General features: G+C 43.1%; 1 protein-coding gene across 2 annotated transcripts in view; it reads right to left on the reverse strand.

Moving 5' to 3' along the window:
- Nucleotides 1–25,943, reverse strand: part of LOC130283988 (guanylate-binding protein 1-like) — a 94,825-nt gene that overhangs the window by 36,829 nt on the left and 32,053 nt on the right. Inside the window, exon 1 of one of the 2 annotated variants that reach the window (XM_056533848.1) lies at nucleotides 8,317–8,406. The exons of the other annotated variant lie outside the window; for it this stretch is intronic. The gene's annotated coding sequence lies outside the window, so the exon portion shown is untranslated. Of the gene's footprint in view, nucleotides 1–8,316; nucleotides 8,407–25,943 lie in introns of those variants that run through there. 2 annotated transcript variants of the gene reach the window in all.

Genomic DNA, 25,943 nt, shown 5'->3' on the forward strand with positions numbered 1-25,943 from the left:
TTTCTAGGACCTTCTCTCCGGCGGAGAAAAACTACTCCATTGGTGATCGAGAACTACTGGCCATTAAATTGGCGCTTGAGGAATGGAGGCACCTGCTGGAGGGATCAAAATATCCAGTTATTATATACACTGATCACAAGAATCTCTCCTATCTCCAGTCTGCCCAACGACTGAACCCTCGCCAGGCTAGGTGGTCGTTGTTCTTTGCCCGTTTTAACTTTGAAATCCATTTTCGCCCTGCTGACAAGAACATTAGGGCCGATGCCCTCTCTCGTTCTTCTGATGCCTCTGAAGTACAGGTCTCTCCGCAACACATCATTCCTCCGGACTGTCTGATCTCCACTTCTCCAGCTTCCATCAGGCAAACTCCTCCAGGGAAGACCTTCGTTTCTCCACGCCAGCGTCTCGGGATTCTCAAATGGGGACACTCCTCCCACCTCGCAGGCCATGCGGGCATCAAAAAATCCTTGCAACTCATCTCTCGATTTTATTGGTGGCCGACTCTGGAGACTGATGTTGTTGATTTCGTGCGGGCCTGTACTGTCTGTGCCCGGGATAAGACTCCTCGCCAGAAGCCTGCTGGTCTCCTTCATCCTCTGCCTGTTCCTGAACAGCCTTGGTCACAGATTGGTATGGACTTTATTACGGACTTGCCCTCATCCCGTGGCAACACAGTTGTTTGGGTGGTCGTTGATCGATTTTCCAAGATGGCACATTTTATTCCTCTTCCTGGTCTTCCTTCAGCGCCTCAGTTGGCAAAGCAATTTTTTGTACACATTTTTCGCCTTCACGGTTTGCCCACGCATATCGTCTCGGATAGAGGCGTCCAATTCGTGTCTAAATTCTGGAGGGCTCTCTGTAAACAGCTCAAGATAAAATTAAACTTCTCTTCTTCTTATCATCCCCAATCCAATGGGCAAGTAGAAAGAATTAATCAGGTCCTGGGTGACTATTTACGGCATTTTGTTTCCTCCCGCCAGGACGACTGGGCAGATCTTCTACCATGGGCCGAATTCTCATACAACTTCAGAGTCTCCGAATCTTCTTCTAAATCCCCATTTTTCGTGGTGTATGGCCGTCACCCTCTTCCTCCCCTCCTTACTCCCTTGCACCATATGGAAAGAAACCCAAAATTCTCTTTTACAGGCTTCATCCCGGATGAAAAAATTTGCTGATAAAAAGAGAAGAACTCCCCCCATTTTTGCTCCCGGAGACAAGGTATGGCTCTCCGCTAAATATGTCCGCTTTCGTGTCCCCAGTTACAAACTGGGACCACGCTATCTTGGTCCTTTCAAAATCTTGTGCCAGATTAACCCTGTCTCTTACAAACTCCTTCTTCCTCCTTCTCTCCGTATTCCCAATGCCTTCCATGTCTCTCTCCTTAAACCACTCATCCTTAACCATTTCTCTCCCAAAGTTGTTTCTCCCACTCCTGTTTCCGGTTCGTCTGACGTCTTCTCTGTGAAGGAGATTCTGGCCTCCAAGACTGTCAGAGGTAAAATACTTTTTTTGGTAGATTGGGAGAACTATGGCCCAGAGGAGAGATCCTGGGAACCTGAGGACAACATCCTAGACAAAAGTCTCATCCTCAGGTTCTCAGTCTCCAAGAAGAGGGGGAGACCCAAGGGGGGGGGGGGGTACTGTTACGCCGAGCGCTCCGGGTCCCCGCTCCTCCCCGGAGCGCTCGCAGCATCCTCTCATTCGCAGCGCCCCGGTCAGACCTGCTGACCGCGTGCGCTGCAATATCTCTCCCAGCCGGGATGCGATTCGCGACGCAGGAGGCGCCCGCTCGCGATGCGCATCCCGGCTCCCGTACCTGACCCGTTCCCCGTCTGTCTTGTCCCGGCGCGCGCGGCCCCGCTCCTTAGGGCGCGCGCGCGCCGGGTCTCTGCAATTTAAAGGGCAACTGCGCCACTGATTGGCGCAGCAGGCCTAATCAGTATGCTCACCTGTGCACTCCCTACTTATACCTCACTTCCCCTGCACTCCCTCGCCGGATCTTGTTGCCATTGTGCCAGTGAAAGCGTTCCCTTGTGTGTTCCTAGCCTGTGTTCCAGACCTCCTGCCGTTGCCCCTGACTACGATCCTTGCTGCCTGCCCTGACCTTCTGCTTCGTCCGACCTTGCTCTTGTCTACTCCCTTGTACCGCGCCTATCTTCAGCAGTCAGAGAGGTTGAGCCGTTGCTGGTGGATACGACCTGGTTGCTACCGCCGCTGCAAGACCATCCCGCTTTGCGGCGGGCTCTGGTGAATACCAGTAGCAACTTAGAACCGGTCCACCAACACGGTCCACGCCAATCCCTCTCTGGCACAGAGGATCCACCTCCAGCCAGCCGAATCGTGACAGTGTGAATTGAAGGTCACAGTCAATGTTGTTCAAATAAGACTAAGAGGCAAACTAAGAAAATGTCATCTATGTAGCGTCACCACCCCAGAATAAATCTGGAGTGGTGGGCTACATAGACGTGTTCAGACTCAAAGTCAGCCATGGTGATGTTGGCGTATGTGGGAGCCACATTACTGCCCATCGCTGTACTCCTAAATTGAATAAATTCTTCATTAAAGACAGGCAGTTATACCCGGGACACACACTTACTGTAGATGGAATATTTTTGGTCACTGCTTTACAGATCATCCTTATTTTTACTTTGTTGCTCTCATGTTTGCCCAATATCTCTTCTTGTAGAGTTGTTTGACGGTTTATTTTAATACAAACATTTCGTTTCTCAATTTTTCCTTATTCTGGGGAATCTTTTTATAAATGATTGTGGTTTCTTTTACCGTATTTTCTCTAGTCTTACTGCCATGACTCCATCTCAATGAAAATAAAATGTTACCTGGGTTGTCCATTTTTAAAGGGGTTGTCCAGCAAAAAACAAAAAAACAAACAAAAAAAAAAACAACTTGCTTACATAATGTCAAACTGACACTAAAGATAGCAACAGATGCAGCAGAGCTGAACAGGTGTGTGGTAGGGCCTTGGGGGTGTAGTGTAGTTGGGGTGTTGCTTCGGTATATGAGGGGTTAATTTAACCCCTGTGACTCGTGACGCCAGGGTGATGGTTAATACGCTGAGGTAAATCTTCGGCCTATCGACACCCTTCCCAGAAACAATAGGTGCTTAAATGAATGAAGGTCCACAATAGGGATGAACTTGTATAAACTTTACTGAGGTATTTGCGGTACATCCAATTAACAGCAACAGTCTTAGCAATACAGTCTCTATACAGCACAGCAGTGATTGACAGATGCCGCGGACCATTAGCTTATCCAAAGGATTATTAGAATTAGGATTGATGCAGAGATCCGTCCTGATTTAGGGGTCTGTTTAGGTCCGGTGATCTTGCAGACTTAACAGGGATTGAGGTAACTCACAGTTCTGTAAGATGGCCGTTGCCGCAAGGCTCGGGCCTAGTCACTGCTGATGACAGCTGCGCAGATCCACCTCTATCAGCAGCCCACTAGGAAAAAGAGAGATTAATGGCCGCCGCACCCTTATATGGGTAGGGGCAGGGCCGTTTTGCATTGGTCGGAGTCATCTGTGACTCACCGTTACAATGCATGGTGGGCGATCACCTGACTTCCTCCAAAGGTCCTTGAACCAGAAACCATAGAGTTTTGGAACGCATCACGTGACCCGCAGGTCCTGCGACGCTACAACAAGGTAAGTATACATTATATATTATATATATATATATATATATATATATATATATACACTTAGAATTTTAATAATTTTAACTACTAAAGGGGTGACAAGGGGCTAACTATAGATGAGGACCCCACCGGTATCTAGGGACTCTGACTTTGGGGACCTCACCACAAGGTAACGGATGCAATCCGGTACCGGGACACCACAGGTGTATTTACGCTGAGCAGATGCTGTGAGAACAACTACCCAAGATGGCTATAGGTGCAGCAGACAGAAAGGATCAGGAACTCAGGTTAAGACCTTAGCGATACAGGAAACACAACCTTGCCAAAGCATCAGGCAACACGTGGAGCAGGATTATATAGGGAGTGCCAGGCAGGGATTGGAGGAGGCTCTGTTGGTAAATGCACACCGTCTAAGATTCAGGTACGCAGTTAGTGCATTACAACTATGTACAGTATACATGTGACCTAGGTGCTTAAAGGAGTAATCTAGTGAAATATAATTTATCCCCTATCTAAAAGATAGGGGATAAGTTATACATCGCAGGGGGTCCAAGCGTTGGGGCCCCCGCAATCTCCTGCATGGAGCCCTGGCAATTTGCTGTTTTGCCCTTGGTTGAGTGAAATATCAATAGACCATACTGTCACTTACTGTTGCCATCTTCCTAACGAGTGTGTGTCCTTTTTTTCTTTCCTGTTTTTCTTGTACCTGTGTCACGTCACACTCCTTGCTCCCCTCATGTCTGCTCAGGGCCAGAGCAGTGAAGTGAAGAGGCGGAGCTCATATTACTGCTCATTAGATTTTAAGGCAGCATGGAGAGTTTCTCAGATAAGACAGCAGTGAGCTTGTTTGGACTGACACAACTGTGACAGAGAAAGGTTTCCTGCTGCCTTAAAATGTAATAAGAAGTAATATAGGCTCCTCGTCTTCACATCACTGGTCTTGTCCTGAGCAGACTGGAGAAAAGTAGGGAAGCAAGGACAAAAGCTGCACTTTTGTGAGATATGATGTCACAGCTACAAGCAAGACTATGGTATCCATTTTAGGACATAATCAGTCGTCAGCTGTATCTCCGTCAGTTGTCAGGAAAAACAGCGTCCCGCCTCCTCCCTCAGAAAAATTGCCGTCAGTTTTCAGCCCGTACCTCCCTCATCCTTCAGCGAAACAGCGTCCTGCCTCATCCCTCGGACCAATCTCTGTCCGGTGTCAGCAAAAACCTATGTCATCCTAAACTGTGTCATGCCTCAGACGTAAATGAAAGGGCTGGGTCAGCAGAGCTTCGGCAGAGCTACCAGCACAGACACTGTGATTGGTTGATGGGAGCGTGTGTGCAGTCCCGCTCCACTGTTTTGACACACTTCTTTACAAACCCTAATCTCTCATTACCCAGCTTTTCCCAATTCCTGCAAAACAAACCTACGCTCTCATTTACTCAGCTTTTCCCGATTCCTGCAAAACCTACAGTTATGTACTCAGCTTTTCCCGATTCCTGCAAAACCTACAGTTATGTACTCAGCTTTTCCAGATTCCTGCAAAACCTACAGTTATGTGCTCAGCTTTTCCCGATTTCTGCAAAACCTACAGTTATGTACTCAGCTTTTCCCGATTCCTGAAAAACCTACAGTTATGTACCCAGCTTTACCAGATTCCTGCAAATCTTACACCCATGTACCCAGCATGAGAGTGTAGGATGTGCAGGAATCTGAAAAATCTGGGTACATGAGTGTAAGATTTGCAGAAATCTGGAAAAGCTGAGTACATAAGTGTAGGTTTTGCATGAATCGTGAAAAGCTGAGTACATGAGAGCGTAGGTTTGTTTTGCAGGAATCGGGAAAAGCTGGGTACATGAGAGTTTAGGGTTTGTGAAGAAGTGTGTCCAGGCCGTCGGGGGGATTACCCTCCCATCAACCAATCACAGTGTCTGTGCTAGCAGCTCTGCTGACTCGGCACTTTCATTTTCGTCTGAGGCATGACAGAGTTTAGGATGACATAGGTTTTGGCTGACGCCTGACGGAGGAGGGAGGAGGCGGGACGCCGTTTTGGCTGAAGGAGGAGGGAGGTACAGATGACGACTGACGTTGTCCTAAAATGGACCCTATGTACACTATGACTAATAACATTATATTAGTCAGATACTTTCTTATACTTTTTGACACCAAATACAGGTTGTTTCTTTTGTAATAATAGGGGGTGACTATCAGATAATGGGCGGGGGTATTAATGTTATGCTTAATCTGCTCTAGAGTAGGGGTCTCCAAACTGTGGCCCTCCAGATCTTGCAAAACTACAACTCCCAGCATGCCCGGACAGCCGTTGGCATGCTGGGAGTTGTAGTTTCACAATATCTGGAGAGCACTATGAGGATAAACATGTTCTGAGGTTGAGCAGGGGACATTTACTAAATTCTGGAAACAATCTTCTATTACGCAGATGAGCTCGGCACGTGAAGAGTTAATGATCCCGACGATTCTCTAAGGAGAAAGTGAAAGTAACAGAACCAAAGTTCAGGAGCAATGTCCTCTCCTATATCTATACAGAGCGCCGCTCCCAGAAACGGTAATCTTCACCTACTGCTGCTTTATGGCCGCTCACTACTACACCCATCAGATAACGTCAACAGACGTGTCTATAATCCAACAAGATATCACCAGGAGGACACATACACTACAACCACCACCGTGTGCGGTCACATACACTACAACCACCACCGTGTGCGGTCACATACACTACAACCACCACCGTGTGCGGTCACATACACTACAACCACCACCGTGTGCAGTCACATACACTACAACCACCACCGTGTGCGGTCACATACACTACAACCACCACCGTGTGCGGTCACATACACTACAACCACCACCGTGTGCGGTCACATACACTACAACCACCACCGTGTGCAGTCACATACACTACAACCACCACCGTGTGCGGTCACATACACTACAACCACCACCGTGTGCGGTCACATACACTACAACCACCACCGTGTGCGGTCACATACACTACAACCACCACCGTGTGCAGTCACATACACTACAACCACCACCGTGTACAGTCACATACACTACAACCACCACCGTGTGCGGTCACATACACTACAACCACCACCGTGTACAGTCACATACACTACAACCACCACCGTGTGCAGTCACATACACTACAACCACCACCGTGTGCAGTCACATACACTACAACCACCACCGTGTGCAGTCACATACACTACAACCACCACCGTGTGCAGTCACATACACTACAACCACCACCGTGTGCAGTCACATACACTACAACCACCACCGTGTGCAGTCACATACACTACAACCACAACCGTGTGCGGTCACATACACTACAACCACCACCGTGTGCGGTCACATACACTACAACCACCACCGTGTGCGGTCACATACACTACAACCACCACCGTGTGCAGTCACATACACTACAACCACAACCGTGTGCGGTCACATACACTACAACCACCACCGTGTGCGGTCACATACACTACAACCACCACCGTGTGCGGTCACATACACTACAACCACCACCGTGTGCAGTCACATACACTACAACAACCACCGTGTGCGGTCACATACACTACAACCACCACCGTGTGCGGTCACATACACTACAACCACCACCGTGTACAGTCACATACACTACAACCACCACCGTGTACAGTCACATACACTACAACCACCACCGTGTACAGTCACATACACTACAACCACCACCGTGTGCAGTCACATACACTACAACCCCCACCGTGTGCGGTCACATACACTACAACCACCACCGTGTGCGGTCACATACACTACAACCACCACCGTGTGCGGTCACATACACTACAACCACCACCGTGTGCGGTCACATACACTACAACCACCACCGTGTGCGGTCACATACACTACAACCACCACCGTGTGCGGTCACATACACTACAACCACCACCGTGTGCTGTCACATATACTACAACCACCACCGTGTGCAGTCACATACACTACAACCACCACCGTGTGCGGTCACATACACTACAACCACCACCGTGTGCGGTCACATACACTACAACCACCACCGTGTGCGGTCACATACACTACAACCACCACCGTGTGCTGTCACATATACTACAACCACCACCGTGTGCGGTCACATACACTACAACCACCACCGTGTGCGGTCACATACACTACAACCACCACCGTGTGCTGTCACATATACTACAACCACCACCGTGTGCAGTCACATACACTACAACCACCACCGTGTGCGGTCACATACACTATAACCCCCACCGTGTGCGGTCACATACACTACAACAACCACCGTGTGCGGTCACATACACTACAACCCCCACAGTGTGCGGTCACATACACTACAACCACCACCGTGTGCGGTCACATACACTACAACCACCACCGTGTGCAGTCACATACACTACAACCACCACCGTGTGCAGTCACAATTCAATATAAAGCAGATGTAGCAGAGCTGAGTTGGTAATTCGGTTCTTGTGATTCCATTTGCCTTCTGAGATGATACCTAGGACTGCAGGCAAAGTTACTGGGCACAAAAGAGTTAAATGTCAGCTCTGCTACATCTGTATACAGAGGATACGGGTTCTCCTATAGCAGAGAATTCTGACAGGTATAAAGAATAGAGATTACCGGAAAATCCTGGCGCGGAGCAACGCGGCGAAACCTGGAAATGGGAGAAACCGAGGACTGAACCCTGATCGGTGACCGGTTATATCTACCGTGTGCGGGGGAGGGGGGGGGGATCAGAAGAGAAAGTGAAAGGAGACAGAGGAGAGAGGCCACCGCCTCAGGTTATATCAGAGACAGGAAACCACAAATACAACATCCATATACCGTACATGCCTTAGCTGCTGCAGAACCTCACAGCACGCATCCCAGCTACTGCAGAACCTCATAATACACAGCTCAGCTGCTGCAGAACCTCACACTACACAGTTCAGCTACTGCAGAACCTCACACTACACAGCTCAGCTACTGCAGAACCTCACACTACACAGCTCAGCTACTGCAGAACCTCACACTACACAGCTCAGCTACTGCAGAACCTCACACTACACAGCTCAGCTACTGCAGAACCTCACACTACACAGCTCAGCTACTGCAGAACCTCACACTACACAGCTCAGCTACTGCAGAACCTCACACTACACAGCTCAGCTACTGCAGAACCTCATACTACACAGCTCAGCTACTGCAGAACCTCACACTACACAGCTCAGCTACTGCAGAACCTCACACTACACAGCTCAGCTACTGCAGAACCTCACACTACACAGCTCAGCTACTGCAGAACCTCACACTACACAGCTCAGCTACTGCAGAACCTCACACTACACAGCTCAGCTACTGCAGAACCTCACACTACACAGCTCAGCTACTGCAGAACCTCACACTACACAGCTCAGCTACTGCAGAACCTCACACTACACAGCTCAGCTACTGCAGAACCTCACACTACACAGCTCAGCTACTGCAGAACCTCACACTACACAGCTCAGCTACTGCAGAACCTCACACTACACAGCTCAGCTACTGCAGAACCTCATACTACACAGCTCAGCTACTGCAGAACCTTATAATACACAGCTCAGCTACTGCAGAACCTCATACTACACAGCTCAGCTACTGCAGAACCTCATACTACACAGCTCAGCTACTGCAGAACCTCATACTACACAGCTCAGCTACTGCAGAACCTCATACTACACAGCTCAGCTACTGCAGAACCTCATACTACACAGCTCAGCTACTGCAGAACCTCATACTACACAGCTCAGCTACTGCAGAACCTCATACTACACAGCTCAGCTACTGCAGAACCTCATACTACACAGCTCAGCTACTGCAGAACCTCATACTACACAGCTCAGCTACTGCAGAACCTCATACTACACAGCCCAGCTACTGCAGAACCTCATAATACACAGCTCAGCTACTGCAGAACCTCATACTACACAGCTCAGCTACTGCAGAACCTCACACTACACAGCTCAGCTACTGCAGAACCTCATACTACACAGCTCAGCTACTGCAGAACCTCACACTACACAGCTCAGCTACTGCAGAACCTCATACTACACAGCTCAGCTACTGCAGAACCTCACACTACACAGCTCAGCTACTGCAGAACCTCATACTACACAGCTCAGCTACTGCAGAACCTCACACTACACAGCTCAGCTACTGCAGAACCTCATACTACACAGCTCAGCTACTGCAGAACCTCACACTACACAGCTCAGCTACTGCAGAACCTCACACTACACAGCTCAGCTACTGCAGAACCTCATACTACTGAGATGTAGCAGCTAAGGTGTGTGTTATAAAGTTCTGCAGCAGCTGAGATGTGTAGTATGAGGTTCTGCAGCAGCTGAGATGTGAAGTGTAAGGTTCTGTAGCAGCTGATGTGTGTATCATGAGGTTCTGCAGCAGCTGATGTGTATCATGAGGTTCTGTATCAGTTGAGGTGTGTAGTGTGAGGTTTTGTGGCAGCTAAGGTGTGTGTTAGGATGTTCTGCAGCAGCTGAGGTATTTATTAAGTTCTGCAGCAGCTGAGTAGTGTAAAATGATATTCTGCAGCAGCTGAGATGTGTATTACGATGTTCTGCAGCAGCTGAGATGTGTATTATGAGGTTTTGTAGCAGCTTTGTTGTGTATTAATCAGGTTCTCGCAGCAACTCAGGTATGTATTATGCAGCTGAGATGTTTATGATGTTCTGCAGCAGCTGAGGTATTATGTTCTGCAGCAGCTGAGGTATTATGTTCTGCAGCAGCTGAGATGTGTATTATGATGTTCTGCAGCAGCTGAGGTGTTTATTATGATGTTCTGCAGCAGCTCAGATGTGTATTATGATGTTCTGCAGCAGCTGAGATGTTTATTATGATGTTCTGCTACGCATATCTGCCAGAAAAGGGGTTAAATAACCATATGCATAATAAATATTGACTCCCGTGGGCTAAGTAGAGTGGACTACTGCTCATATATCATGTGTTGGAGTCGGGTCAAACAAGTATGCTCAGACCACAGGTAAGTACACCAATCACAGAGCAGGATACCACAGGTAAGTACACCAATCACAGAGCAGGATACCACAGGTAAGTACACCAATCACAGAGCAGGATACCACAGGTAAGTACACCAATCACAGAGCAGGATACCACAGGTAAGTACACCAATCACAGAGCAGGATACCACAGGTAAGTACACCAATCACAGAGCAGGATACCACAGGTAAGTACACCAATCACAGAGCAGGATACCACAGGTAAGTACACCAATCACAGAGCAGGATACCACAGGTAAGTACACCAATCACAGAGCAGGATACCACAGGTAAGTACACCAATCACAGAGCAGGATACCACAGGTAAGTACACCAATCACAGAGCAGGATACCACAGGTAAGTACACCAATCACAGAGCAGGATACCACAGGTAAGTACACCAATCACAGAGCAGGATACCACAGGTAAGTACACCAATCACAGAGCAGGATACCACAGGGAATCAGTAGAACATTAAATATAGGGCAAAACCAAAGCTGGACAGAAATAACAAAATACTTTACCAAGTGGAGCAAGGAGTTCAGCGTCACCGCCACCCAACGTTTCACCAATGAAGGCTTCTTCCGGGGTGTAGTCAATAGGGTGTGGGGTATGTATTTATGGAGAGACTTAACCAATTAGAGCCCAGGATTAAGTCACGTGATATCGATATAAACATCATAGCCGCGTATAAGTCACTACTACCAAGCGTCGCACTCATAGCGAGGCCCGGGAGTAGATGCGTCTATCAGCGCGTGTCATGTGACATCGGGAGGCTGCGTCAGAAGACTCCACAGCGTCACTGACAACCAAGCCTCGTTTCCAAAGCGAGGCTCGGATGTAAGTACCAATCATATAATGGAACCGTCCCACTGTCTAGCAAAAAGCCAAGTCTCGCTATCAAAACGAGGCCCGGAAGGTAACCTAGGTGCAGAGATCCCGACTATCGCGGGACTTCATAGCGCTGGAAGATTAATTATAGCTATGTAGGGGCATCAGTTTATCAATCAGTTCAAACACAAATATAAATACAATAATTGGATATCAAACAGCCATGATTTAAATTGCAATACATCATATAAAGAGCTAAATACAATAAATCATAACACATAATTAAGATAAATACACATATTGCCCGTAACTGGGTTACATATGATATAAATAAATACGCAAGTGCATATATTGCGATATTCACGTCACTGCACTGCACGCTGGCAGTACGACGACACGAAAACCAAAGTAGGGTGCATAACGTAGACCCTGCACCATGTCTTGTTCCCCATTGGGCTCCTCTATATATTATAGGGGATAAGATGCCTGATAGCGGGGGTCCCGCTGTGATCTTGCGTGTTTGCTCCGGGTCTGATTACTGTCGATCACGGGGCCGGATGTCATGGCTCCGCCCCGTGTGACGTCACACTCCGCCCCCTCAATGCAAGCCTATGGCAAGCCTCCCCGCACTCGCTGACGGCCCTGCTGCAAGCTACGGGGGAGGGGAGGGTTGGGTGATACTCACCCAGCGGCAGGAAGAGGCTGCCCCGCACCCGTCCCTCCCGCATCGGCTCACGGCTCACTCCTTCCCCCATGAAGCTCCTTTCCTGGGTGCCTCCAGTTGTTTTACCACTACAACTCCCAGCATGGCCTGACAGCCAATAGATTTCAGGGCATGCTTGGAGTTGTAGTGGTGAAACAGCTGGAGGCACCCTGTTAGGAGAACTAAGGGCGGAAGTTGGTCCCCCCAGCAGGCATCAGTGACCTGGTGCCTGCTGGGGAAGTCTGCCTGGTAGTGAGCACACTACCAGGCAGACTAAATGCCATTTTTAAAATAGTAAATAATAAAGGCAGGTAGGGTGTTAGGGATAGAAGGGCAATAGGCAGGGACAGAGAAAAAAAAATCATGATGGTGGGAGCTACCATTTAAGCACACGCACTTTCTTCAAAGAAGTAGATAGCAACAGCTATCTAGACTTCTCCAGTTCCCACTACAAAAAATGGGTTTCCAATATTCCTTACGGACAGTTCAAACGGGTCAGAAGGAATTGCTCCTTGTCTGAGAATTTAAAAAAAAAGAACGACACTCAAGACACGCTTCAAGGCTAAAAAGTATCCTCGAGCCATCCTAGAGTCATCCTAGAGCCATCCTCGAGCCATCCTAGAGCCATCCTAGAGCCATCCTAGAGCCGTCCTAGAGCCATCCTAGAGCCATCCTAGAGCCATCCTAGGGCCATCCTAGAGTCATCCTAGAGTCATCCTAGAGTCATCCTAGAGTCTGCCTTCAAACGTGCAGATTGTCTGACTAAAACTACCGCAACAAATCAAACGGCCTTGACTGGTCGTCCAACTTCGTCACTACGTCTACAAGGGAACATACACAAATTAAAGGGATCATGGGGGGTATTTATCAATTTTGCCTGTTGACCGTTTCTTTTTACCCTTTTTTTTTCACTTTGGTTTTCGTGGACATGCACCAAATTTATCATTTGGCGCACGTTGTTAGTAATTTTGGCTCAAATGCCGAAAATCAGCTGCTCACAGCGCCTTTTACACAGAACTTACCACCACAGAGGACGCAAATTTTACCCCTTGTGCAGCCATTTTGGGGTCCCTCCTCCAGTATATCAGCAAGAGACGTGAGTTATTTTCTTTTGTGGGGTTTATAGCCGCCATGAGAAATGGATTTTATCTTCAACTTGGGTAGGTTTTTTTTTTGTTTTTTTTTGTTTTTTTTTGTTACTTTAGTGCAGTGGTCTCCTACCTGTGGTTGGAGACCACTGCTTAGTGCTTACCTTTTGTGAACCTGTGTGGCCATGTCCAATGCGGGCTCAATGCTCAACGGAGGGTGAAGGTCCCTCAGACACAACTATGTCGCAGGATAGTGAGGTGTCCCAGTACCGCATCTTATACGGTACCTATGTATGTGTGGGTCCCCATAGCCAGAGTCCCTAGGACGTAGGGATCCCTGTTGTGTAGCCTACCCCTTGTCGCCTCTATTCCAACTAATAGCCTAGTAATTTATGTAAGGGTAATGTAAATATAGTAATATATATGTAAATAAATGGTTAATTACCGGTTCCATAGCGTTGCAGGACCTACGGGTCACGTGACTAGGTAAACTCTATGGTATTTTGCTTAAGGACCTTTGCAATCCCATTACTCTGTGTAATGGTGAGTGACAGATGTCCGGACCAATCGGATTCACCCCGCCCCCTGCCCATATAAGGGAGCGGCGGCCATCTTTTCTCTCTCTTGTTCCTGGGCTGTCAAACAAGAAGGATCTGCGCAGCAGCTATCGCAGTGAGTTAGGCCCGAGCCTTGCGGCAACGGCTGAGTAATTCAGAATATAGAGTGTATCAATTCCAGGACACTCTGCAGCATCACCGGACCTAATATATCCCCTAAATCCAGACGGATCTGCAAATATCTACCCTAAATTCAGAGACTTTCTAAATAGCTCAAGGTCCGCAACAACTGTCAGTCACTGAGCAATATAAAGACTGTTTGTATGAGACTGATACTGCAAGCACTTAAGTAAAGTTGTTCAAGTTCAAGTTCAATCTCCTTGTGGACCTTCAGTCATTTCATGCACCTATCGTTACTGGGAAGGGCGGCGATAGGCCGGAGCATTACCTCAGCATACCAGCCCTCAGCCTGGCGTCACGAACTATAGGGTTAACATTAACCCCTTATATACCGATATCATACCACCACTACCATACACCCCCCAAGGGCTACCACAAAGCCTTTTTGGCGTTGCACGAACAGGATTCGGGTGTGTGCCTACTATTGCCACTAGTGAAAGTGTACTCCCCCCCAGAAAGCAAACTTTATTCATGTGTTGCTGTGTACAAGAGTGGTGCTTGTGGGGCCCCATACAAGGGGGCCAAGAGAAAAGTAAGGGGGGAGTGAAGATTTGTCTACAGTTGAAATGTGTAAACTGCGCAATGAGTTCATGCTGCAATCCTCTGGTCCGGTCGGCACAGGCGGAGCCGATCTGCTGCCGGAAAAGCGCGCAAAGAAAGCCTGCGCTGCACCACGCCCCGCCCCTGGGCGTGGACACCAAGTTGCTGTATCCCAGCCGAAAGGGAACTCAGAGTTGCAAGATTCGTTTCTGGAGGGACCGGAAGTTGGGGCTGCACCAATAGCGTCCCTCCTGCCCAGCGCCATTTTGGAGAAGCCTACTATAAAAGACGCCACACAGAGCAACCTCTCCAGTCTGCAGAGAGAGCCGGAGAGTACAGACATGGCGGAGAGCAGCGTTCCACGTGGTCAAGTTGGCAAAATGGCGCCGGAAAGACGGAAAGTTGTGGCAGTCGCAGCCCAACTTTTTTGAGAGCTTGCTGATCGGTTGCAGCGGTTGTCATTAGACGAAGAGGGGACCTGCAATCTTCCCTCACTGCCTGATGATGATGACGATTGGCCAGAGACACCTCAAGTGAACAGTGCAGGGACACCTGGAGGTGCGTCACCGGTGAGATTGTCCCCTCACCACAGGACCTGGGGCTCGTGGGCCGAGATCCCGTCGGTGGAGTCTGCTGTGAGTACCCAGTCAGAGGCGGCCTATTCTTCCTCCTCCAGCCCTGAGGTCATTCCTCGATCAAGCTTGCCAAGTGCACGACCGTGCTCACCAAAATTACCGCAATGGGTGTTCGGAGATGAGCCGGAGCTGATCGAGTACATGCACAGAGTACTTCAACCGTTACCTGGGAAGACACTCCCACTAATCTCAACTGCAGAAAGGGAAAGGGCCCGTCAAGAAGCCGAGCTGGCCGAATTGATGGAAAAGCTAAAGGTCCAATACAAAGAACTCTACGCTCCAAAGCACGTACATTTGCCTTATGAAGAAAGAGTGCGGTATCAAGAAAATACCAAAGAAATGGAGGCATTGTACATCCGTAAATGGGATCACCCCCTGAGAAGGGGAGGAGCCATTAGAAAGAAAAAGAGCAACTGTGGCCAAGTACGACAAGGTCAGAGGTTATGGGACACTCCTTGACTGCCACACTGGGCAGACCATCCTCGTAAACCAACGAGCAGTGCAAAGGCCATATCTCCATAAGAAATTCTATACCTTGGAGGTGGGTGAAATTGTGGAGTACACCCCCGTCCAGAGCCTTTGTGGAGAATGGGCTGCAGCGGTCACCAGACCAACAGCCCCAACACAGCTTCCTTTCAAATATTTCCCGTCGAAGGATTGGGAGTTCCCCCCCTTCAACTTGAGGCCGAAAAGGTCTGCTCCTAAAGCCTCCACCAGCGTACCCAAGGAGGAGGAGCCTAAAGAGTCAAGTTCATCATCTTCTATATACAGCAAAGATTCAAGTTCATCATCTTCTCCATACCGTCGAGAGTCAAGTTCTGCACAGGGTGAAAAAAACAGGCCAAAGGTGCAGCCACCCAAGTCGGTACCTAGACCCTCTCGGAGCAGTGAGAGTTTGTTTAACCCTGGGGTACCCACAGATGTACCAAGGCCCTCTCGGAGCAGTGAGAGTTTGCCAGTTCTTAAGGTACCAACGAAAGGGTCATGGGTTGCTCCTAATTTGGAGATGGTGCTCAAGCCCTATTGCCCCACTCTGATCCCGGCTAGTAAGCCTATAACCCCTTCTCATGCTGCCTTCCACAACTCCATCATTCTCACCAATGTGGTGTGGCAAAGCTATGTTAAGTCTAATCCTGCCCCTGATGTTGGCAGATATAGGGAACCAAGAAAGGCACTACAAGAATAAAGAAGAACATCTTCTAAAGAGACTCTAAAGTAATGTCTTATTGTTTTCTGTCTAACCATTTTTGTCTTACAGCAACCAAGTTCAAGAATTGTGCCTAGCATTACTGTGCTAAGATTGTTCCAGTTCAAAGTTCAGCAACGTAACCACTAAGCTTGTGCCTGACTATTAAGTCAAGAGACTCCTAGCTTTTAGGAGATTCATTAAGGACTGTACCCGGCTGAGTTGTGGTTAAGGCCGTGTTTACCTTTCCCTTCCGATGAACTCCTAGTGTAGGTGGACTGCTGATCCTTACACGCCAATTTGTATATTTTCTTTGGACTCTTAGTGTAGGTGAACTGTTGATCCTTACACGCCTGCTTCATGTTTATACCACCAGCTTCATAAGAACTCTTATGCTAAATGTTGCACTTATCGGATGAATGCATCTGAAACATGTTGGAGTGTTGATAAATGTATAGTAAATATGTATATGGTTCTGTACACAGAAAGATGTCCTTGTATCTGTGTACATAAGTAGTAAGTAAAGGTTGTACATAGGAAAATAGTCTAACGTCTATGTACATAAAAAGTAAGATAGAGCTGTACACAGAAAATATCGACGCACTGCACGTGTACACTCAACACTAAAAACCTAACTAATTCTTGTACATATAAATGTATAGAATGCTAAAGGTGTTTAGTAGGTAACTCAATAGGGGACACCTCGGCTCCTCCAAGGGTAGTATTATTGCTGTCGCCCATCGCTAACACCTGTCTCAACCAAAAATAGCAGGGAGAATTCCCCTTAAACTAGTACTTGTACACATAGTACCCTAGATTACTCACTTAAATGTACTACCTCAAAATTTCTCTTGTACATACATCAAAATAAATATCTCACTTAAGAAAACACTTAAGGAATTGTAGCATATTGATACCCAATTCCTGCCACTGTTAGGTACACTTCTTCTTTTCTTTCATTGTGTGTGTGAGATGTTCTGCCTGGCCAGTAGGTGCTCTTGCAAATAAAAAAAATAAACACGTAATTCTAAGGATAACCTAATAGGTTGTTTTGAAAGTGCTCTAGGGATAAGTAGCGTGTAGCCGATAGACCCTATCAGCCACCCTTACTGCGACCTAGCTTCCGGCTAGCCAGTATACCTTTCGTGTACTAACTAACAGGTAACTTATTGTTGGCAAATAGAATGTGTGAGATAGTACAAATGCCTAGTCAGCTTGAAGCTAACTGTATAGAAAGCTGTACTAATGTCTAGTTAGCCTTATGTATATAAGTATGTGCTAATGTTTATTTTAGCCTCATAAAAATGTATAGAAAGCTAATAAAGTGTCTTAGGAGCTAGCAACTACATGTCAGATAGCTGCCAAATTGTCTAGTAAGCGTCAAATGTATAATAAGTTTGATAAAATTGTATAGGAAGCTAGAAACTAAAGGATAGATAGCTTCTTTAAATGTCTAGATAGCATTAAATGTCTAGATAGCATTGAATGTCTAGATAGCATTATATGTCTAGATAGATTTCTAATTGCCTAATCCAGATTCTAGGAAAGGTATCAAAAGAATGTAAATGTGTTTAATCTATTTAGGATGTATAGCAAAAGTACAGATCATCCTGTTCTATAGCATCCTGTTCTAGTCCCTCTGTCTCAAGGGACAGACGTCGAGCTTGACTTATCTTAAGTAAGGTAGTTTGTGGTGTCCCGGTACCGCATCTTATACGGTACCTATGTATGTGTGGGCCCTCATAGCCAGAGTCCCTAGGACGTAGGGATCCCTGTTGTGTAGCCTACCCCTTGTCGCCTCTATTCCAACTAATAGCCTAGTAATTTATGTAAGGGTAATGTAAATATAGTAATATATATGTAAATAAATGGTTAATTACCGATTCCATAACTTTGCAGGACCTACGGGTCACATGACTAGGTAAAATCTATGGTATTCTGCTTAAGGACCTTTGGAGGCCCTGTGACGTATGCAATCCCATTACTCTATGTAATGGTGAGTGACAGATGTTCGGACCAATCGGATTCACCCCCTGCCCAAATAAGGTAGCGGCGGCCATCTTTTCTCTCTCTTGTTCCTGGGTTGTCAAACGAGAAGGATCTGCGCAGCAACTATCGCAGTGAGTTAGGCCCGAGCCTTGCGGCAACGGCTGAGTAATTCCGAATATAGAGTGTATCAATCCCCAGACACTCTGCAGCATCACCGGACCTAATATAACCCCTAAATTCGGACGGATCTGCAAATATCGACCCTAAATTCAGAGACTTTCTAAATAGCTCAAGGTCCGCAACAACTGTCAGTCACTGAGCAATATAAAGACTGTTTGTATGAGACTGTGACTGTGCCTTGGATGTATCGCAAGCACTTCAGTAAAGTTGTTCAAGTTCAAGTTCAATCTCCTTGTGGACCTTCAGTCATTTCATGCACCTATCGTTACTGGGAAGGGCGGCGATAGGCCGGAGCATAGCCTCAGCATACCAGCCCTCAGCCTGGCGTCACGAACTATAGGGTTAACATTAACCCCTTATATACCGATATCATACCACCACTACCATACACCCCCCAAGGGCTACAACAATAGTATTGAGCAGCCCTGGAGGCGTCGCTGCTTTCACAAAACATTTTTTTTAATATATTTTGATGCCTTTACATTTTCTGACATGGGTAATTGTGTTTTCCATGTGCAAAATTTCTTGGCGGGGATTTGCGCTAAAAAAACCAAACGGGATTTGCGCCAAAATTGCGCCAAAGATCGATTGGCGCAAATGATGAATTGCTGACTAAAGTTGAAATCACACACAGGACCATGTGATTTTGAGAAAGTTGTAAAAATGACAGTGGAGAAGATGTGCCAAACTTTGGCGCAAAAAGACACTACGCCAAAGTATTGCGCCAAAATTACATGAAAAAAACACAAATCCTTTGATAAATACCCCCCCAATGTGCAAATATTGGCCTATCCTACTTATGCAACATTCTACCTCCAAACCCCACAGTTACTTTTAGAAGAGGACGGACACTACGCAACATAATTGCCCCAAGTAAACTTAAAACAACCACCTCCATTTCTTACCTGCCCCTCACAGTCTGATATCTATGTGCTAGAATGTTCATGTAAACTCCAATACGTAGGTCGCACTATTCGCCGCCCGCGGTTTCCTATTACACAGTGTCCAGACACCTCACCCTTCAACACGACCCAGATTTTGGCTGCATTACTATTACTCCTATAGAGAGCATCTCAAAAGAAGACCCCGCAGATTCAGTACCCTGAGAAAAAGAGAGAATGACTGGATCTATAGGATGTAAACTCTCACCCCGTCTGGTCTGAACGAACTCATTTATATCATTTTTATATACTGTAGATACATATGAGATTACTATATAGATACATATGAGATTACTATATGATATAGATACATATGAGATTACTATATGATATAGATACATATGAGATTACTATATGATATAGATACATATGAGATTACTATATGATATAGATACATATGAGATTACTATATGATACAGATACATATGAGATTACTATATGATATAGATACATATGAGATTACTATATGATATAGATACATATGAGATTACTATATGATATAGATACATATGAGATTATTATATGATATAGATACATATGAGATTACTATATGATATAGATACATATGAGATTACTATATGATATAGATACATATGAGATTACTATATGATATAGATACATATGAGATTACTATATGATACAGATACATATGAGATTACTATATGATATATATACATATGAGATTATTATATGATATAGATACATATGAGATTACTATATAGATACATATGAGATTACTATATGATATAGATACATATGAGATTACTATATGATATATATACATATGAGATTACTATATGATATAGATACATATGAGATTACTATATGATATAGATACATATGAGATTACTATATGATACAGATACATATGAGTTTATTATATGATATAGATACATATGAGATTACTATATAGATACATATGAGATTACTATATGATATAGATACATATGAGATTACTATATAGATACATATGAGATTACTATATGATATAGATACATATGAGATTACTATATAATATAGATACATATGAGATTACTATATAATATAGATACATATGAGATTACTATATGATATAGATACATATGAGATTACTATATGATATAGATACATATGAGATTACTATATGATATAGATACATATGAGATTACTATATGATGAATATGTGAATATTAGCATATGCGAAAATTCGCTTATGCGACAATTCGCATATGCGAAAATTAGCATATGCGAATTTTCGCCCCCCAAGTCTCACACAGCCTTCTTTACACCACACAAGCTGGAAGCAGAGAGGGGCGATCACTGTGATGTGTACTGTGAAGAAAAAAAAAAAAAAAAACGAATATTCGTAATTACGAATATATAGCGCTATATTCGCGAAATTCGCGAATATGCGATATTCGCGAATAATATTCGAATTGCGAATATTCGCGAGCAACACTAATACATACGAGATTACTATATGATAGATACATATGAGATTACTATATGATATAGATACATATGACATTACTATATGATATAGATACATATGAGATTACTATATGATATAGATATATATGAGATTACTATATGATATAGATACATATGAGATTACTATATGATACAGATACATATGAGATTATTATATGATATAGATACATATGAGATTACTATATGATATAGATACATATGAGATTACTATATGATATAGATATATATGAGATTACTATATGATATAGATACATATGAGATTACTATATGATATAGATACATATGAGATTACTATATGATATAGATACATGTGAGATTACTATATGATATAGATGCATATGACATTACTGTATGATATAGATACATATGAGATTACTATATGATATAGATACATAGGAGATTACTATATGATATAGATACATATGAGATTACTATATGATATAGATACATATGAGATTACTATATGATATAGAGACATATGAGATTACTATATGATATAGATACATATGAAATTATTATATGATATAGATACATATGAGATTACTATATGATATAGATACATATGAGATTACTATATGATATAGATACATATGAGATTACTATATGATATATATACATATGAGATTACTATATGATATAGATACATATGAGATTACTATATGATATAGACACATATGAGATTACTATATGATATATATACATATGAGATTACTATATGATATAGATACATATGAGATTACTATATGATATAGATACATACGAGATTACTATATGATAGATACATATGAGATTACTATATGATATAGATACATATGACATTATTATATGATATAGATACATATGAGATTACTATATGATATAGATACATATGAGATTACTATATGATATAGATACATATGACATTACTATATGATATAGATACATACGAGATTACTATATGATAGATATATATGAGATTACTATATGATATAGATACATATGAGATTACTATATGATATAGATACATATGAGATTACTATATGATATAGATACATATGACATTACTATATGATATAGATACATATGACATTACTATATGATATAGATACATATGAGATTACTATATGATATAGATACATGTGAGATTACTATATGATACAGATACATATGAGATTACTATATGATATAGATACATATGAGATTACTGTATGATATAGATACATATGACATTACTATATGATATAGATACATATGAGATTACTGTATGATATAGATACATATGAGATTACTATATGATATAGATACATATGACATTACTGTATGATATAGATACATATGAGATTACTGTATGATATAGATACATAGGAGATTACTATATGATATATATACATATGAGATTACTATATGATATAGATACATATGAGATTACTATATGATATAGATACATATGAGATTACTATATGATATAGATACATATGAGATTACTATATGATATATATACATATGAGATTACTATATGATATAGATACATACGAGATTACTATATGATAGATACATATGAGATTACTATATGATATAGATACATATGAGATTACTATATGATATAGATACATATGAGATTACTATATGATATAGATACATATGAGATTACTATATGATATAGATACATATGAGATTACTATATGATATAGATACATATGAGATTACTATATGATATAGATACATATGAGATTACTATATGATATAGATACATATGAGATTACTATATGATATAGATACATATTAGATTACTATATGATATAGATACATATGAGATTACTATATGATATAGATACATATGACATTACTATATGATACAGATACATATGAGATTACTATATGATACAGATACATATGAGATTACTATATGATATAGATACATATGAGATTACTATATGATATAGATACATATGAGATTACTATATGATATAGACACATGAGATTACTATATGATATAGATACATATGAGATTACTATATGATACAGATACATATGAGATTACTATATGATATAGATACATATGAGATTACTATATGATATATATACATATGAAATTACTATATGATATAGATACATATGAGATTACTATATGATATAGATACATATGAGATTACTATATGATATAGATACATATGAGATTACTGTATGATATAGATACATATGAGATTACTATATGATATAGATACATAGGAGATTACTATATGATATAGATACATATGAGATTACTATATGATATAGATACATATGAGATTACTATATGATATAGATACATATGAGATTACTATATGATATAGATACATATGACATTACTATATGATATATATACATATGAGATTACTATATGATATAGATACATATGAGATTACTATATGATATAGATACATATGAGATTACTATATGATATAGATACATATGAGATTACTATATGATATAGATACATATGACATTACTATATGATATATATACATATGAGATTACTATATGATATAGATACATATGAGATTACTATATGATATAGATACATATGAGATTACTATATGATATAGATACATATGAGATTACTATATGATATAGATACATATGAGATTACTATATGATATAGATACATATGAGATTACTATATGATATATATACATATGAGATTACTATATGATATAGATACATATGAGATTACTATATGATATAGATACATATGAGATTACTATATGATATATATACATATGAGATTACTATATGATATAGATACATATGAGATTACTATATGATATAGATACATATGAGATTACTATATGATATATATACATATGAGATTACTATATGATATAGATACATATGAGATTACTATATGATATATATACATATGAGATTACTATATGATATAGATACATATGAGATTATTATATGATATAGATACATATGAGATTACTATATGATATAGATACATATGAGATTACTATATGATATAGATACATATGAGATTACTGTATGATATAGATACATATGAGATTACTATATGATATAGATACATATGAGATTACTATATGATATAGATACATATGAGATTACTATATGATATAGATACATATGACATTACTATATGATATATATACATATGAGATTACTATATGATATAGATACATATGAGATTACTATATGATATAGATACATATGAGATTACTATATGATATAGATACATATGAGATTACTATATGATATAGATACATATGAGATTACTATATGATATAGATACATATGAGATTACTATATGATATATATACATATGAGATTACTATATGATATAGATACATACGAGATTACTATATGATATGTGTGAAGGCTAACGCAGTTAGCCTGTATTTGTGAGAGGGGGCAGGGTTAATCACTATAAGAACCCGCGGTGCCCCTAGCACAGTACGCCGCGGGTTCTTCACGTGATGAGAGGTCAGCTGACACACCAGTCAGCTGACCGAAAGCTGTTTCCGGCGGTGCGGTACGGGTAAGTGGCCGGGGCTGGCCTTGGTGGCGGCGTTTCTCCGCAACCACCTCTCCGGAGGTAAGCCGGAGTCCGGGGGTGTACCCTCGGCCAGGCCCCGGCCCCGGTTTCATTAACAGTGGGACACGTGGCCCGTTCTCTTCCTCCGGCGGGTTTGGCACGGCACCTCCGGCAGTGGGACCCGTGACGGGGGCATGCTGCGGCTATTGTGTTGGGATGGCTGCGCGAGTCCTCGCTCCCCCACGAGCCCGCGTGGCAGTACGGTACCGGCATTTCTACAGCCGGGTTGGTGCTGTCACCTTAGGGTTTTCTGCCAGGGTACTGGCCCCTGTTGTGGTATCGGGGAGCTTATAGGTTATCATCATACCCCCGCCACCTGTCATGGTTATGTAGTGTATATTGTGTGTGTTGGTTACCGGGTTCGTTCTCAACGGGGGAAGGGGTGGGGGGGGGGTTTAGTCACATGCCGGCACGTTCTCTGGCTGCTCAGCTCTGCATTTTACTACAATGGGGTTAATTATATGACGGCACGATTCTCTGGCTGCTCAGTTCTGCATTTTTCTACAAGGGGTTAATTATATGACAACACGATTCTCTGGCTGCTTAGCTCTGCATTTTACTACAAGGGGTTAATTACATGCCGACACGTTCTCTGGCTGCTCAGCTCTGCATTTTACTATAAGGGGTTAATATATGCCAGCACACTCTCGACTGCTCTGCTCGGTCATTCCTTCCACGCATACGGTCAGATAGTTATGCCGAGCACACGATTCATTTTCTACGCATACGGTCAGATAGTTGTGCCGAGCACACGATTCATTTTCTACGCATACGGTCATGTAGTTGTTGGTGTTCACGCTCTTATAATTTATTCCTCATACACGGTCATATAGTTGATCTGTGCAGGCTCAAAAAAAAAAAAAAAAAAAAAAAAAAGGGAAATCCCCCCCTATAATTATTCTACGCATACCACCATATAATTGGTTCCTTGCACACGCCCCCCTTAATTTGCTCCATGTATATGATTATATATGTATATATACGTACACATTTTAGTTTATTCCAGGTTTACAACACGGCCCTCCTGATCACAAGGAGAGTATTTCATGTGTTTGTCAAGGCACATGCACTGGTAGCATTGGTGCAGTTCAGGCGCATGTAGTATGGGCGCTGGTAATTCTGTACATGCACTCATGGTATTTGTACCATTCATGCACTCGTGCACGTTGATTACGCTCATGGCATTTTTCTGTTTACTCGTTCGTAACATTTGTGCCTTACGCTTGTGGGATTTGGGCCTTACAGGTGCTTGTGGGATTCATGCCTTACACGCTTGTAGAATTCATGCTGTACACACGCTTGTGGGGTTTATACCGCACACACGCTTGTTGGTTTCATGTT

This window comes from Hyla sarda, chromosome 8, assembly GCF_029499605.1.
Source record: "Hyla sarda isolate aHylSar1 chromosome 8, aHylSar1.hap1, whole genome shotgun sequence".
Taxonomy (NCBI): Eukaryota; Metazoa; Chordata; class Amphibia; order Anura; family Hylidae; genus Hyla; species Hyla sarda.